This window comes from Berghia stephanieae, unplaced genomic scaffold (assembly GCF_034508935.2).
Source record: "Berghia stephanieae isolate SIO BIC M18660-M18661 unplaced genomic scaffold, UCSD_Bste_1.3 scaffold758, whole genome shotgun sequence".
Lineage (NCBI taxonomy): Eukaryota > Metazoa > Mollusca > Gastropoda > Nudibranchia > Aeolidiidae > Berghia > Berghia stephanieae.
The window spans coordinates 15,001-17,063 of NW_027629266.1; the positions used below are offsets into that span (position 1 = coordinate 15,001).

The 2,063-nt window shown below is 37.2% G+C and overlaps 1 long non-coding RNA gene across 1 annotated transcript in view; it reads left to right on the forward strand.

Annotated features, from left to right (window-relative positions):
- The window catches only part of LOC144962269 (uncharacterized), a 16,240-nt gene extending 14,183 nt beyond the window's left edge, over positions 1-2,057 (forward strand). The window contains exon 4 of the long non-coding RNA XR_013643426.1: positions 1,842-2,057. This is a non-coding gene — a long non-coding RNA (uncharacterized LOC144962269). The remainder of the gene's footprint in view (positions 1-1,841) is intronic.
- Positions 2,058-2,063: the final 6 nt, after the last annotated feature.

A 2,063-nucleotide genomic window follows, 5' to 3' on the forward strand; every position in this document is an offset into this window, starting at 1 on the left:
CAAACTAAATTTTACCTCGAACACGGTTTCCTCAAACTCATTTCACCCAGCCAACGTTTTAAAATGAATTAATTAAAGAGTTGGGTTTTTTTTTTGTGCCTGGTGATTTCGACCACTGATGATTTACTGTGATATTCACAGTTACTTATGTGTGTATCGTGTGTATCTGTCTACACTGCATGTGTGTGTATACAATATAATACACATGCATTCACACACAGCCACTCACACACTCCATCGCCACTTTTCATAAAAGACACCTCTCTGCTTATTTTTTTCACGTCTCCATTAGTTTCAAATTCAATTCCACGCACCATGACGTGCTCATGGTTGGCTACTGTGGGAAATAAATGTGGTACAGAAATCTTCCCCCCCCCCCCCACACACACACACTTGTAACATATCAATAAAGTAAATAATAATAAAGTTCCCTTTATTCAATCCTCTCCATGCAGAGATTTGTCTTAGGGTTTATTCAAAAGGAAGATTGAAATAACCCCTGTGTCTGCCGCAGCACAGTGCCGCAAATTGATCTAGGGAGAGGTGGCTTGCCGACAGCCACATAACAGGTGGATAGTGGAACTAGGTATCTTTCGGGTACTCTTGAAATCTACATCTGTTCCATATTTGAACCAGTTCCCCTTTGTCTTACCTTTTCTTGGGTGTTTTAATTGGACAGTAATTCTAGAACTTGTTACTATCCCATTTTATTCCTTTTTACTGGAGGTGAATGTGTTGCAAGTGTCGTAAAACCCTTTAAAAAACAAAAACAAAAACAAACTACCACCATTACTACGACTACCACCACATCACCATCCCTAATAACACAACTACAACCACCACATCACCATCCCTAATAACACAACTACAACCACCACATCACCATCCCTAATAACATAATCCCTGTTACAGTCATAGGTTGTCTGTATACTATTACTGGTGAGATTTACTCAAACACATACAGTCTATGTATAACTGGAATTTCACATAATCCCTGTTACAGTCATAGGTTGTCTCTATACTATTACTGGTGAGATTTACTCAAACACATACAGTCTATGTATAAATGGAATTTCACATAATCCCTGTTACAGTCATAGGTTGTCTGTATACTATTACTGGTGAGATTTACTCAAACACATACCGTCTATGTATAAATGGAATTTCACATAATTCCTGTTACAGTCATAGGTTGTCTGTATACTATTACTGGTGAGATTTACTCAAACACATACCGTCTATGTATAAATGGAATTTCACATAATTCCTGTTACAGTCATAGGTTGTCTGTATACTATTACTGGTGAGATTTACTCAAACACATACAGTCTATGTATAAATGGAATTTCACATAATCCCTGTTACAGTCATAGGTTGTCTGTTGTCTGTATACTATCACTGGTGAGATTTACTCAAACACATACCGTCTATGTATAAATGGAATTTCACATAATCCCTGTTACAGTCATAGGTTGTCTATATACTATTACTGGTGAGATTTACTCAAACACATACCGTCTTTGTATAAATGGAATTTCACATAATCCCTGTTACAGTCATAGGTTGTCTATATACTATTACTGGTGAGATTTACTCAAACACATACAGTCTATGTATAAATGGAATTTCACATAATTCCTGTGACAGTCATAGGTTGTCTATATACTATTACTGGTGAGATTTACTCAAACACATACAGTCTATGTATAAATGGAATTTCACATAATTCCTGTTACAGTCATAGGTTGTCTGTATAGCGAGACTTATATGGTGAGGTTTCAATCTACCCATTGAGACAATATACAATTTAAAATAACAACTATTTTTGTTCCTGTTCACAGCACAGAAAAACTATGGAGGTTAATGAAAACCTCCAGAGGATGCTGAACAGAGTCCTCGTTGGACTCCAGGAAAAGATGGAAGAGCAGGTAGGAACATGACAGGTTTCTGTCCAGTCTGGACGTGGTCACAGGTTTGAGGTTGTTGTCAGTTGTTGGATTGGTTGTTACTTGTTGTGCTCTGTCCAGTAGAGTTCTGAAACATGGAAGTTTGGAAAATGAAGA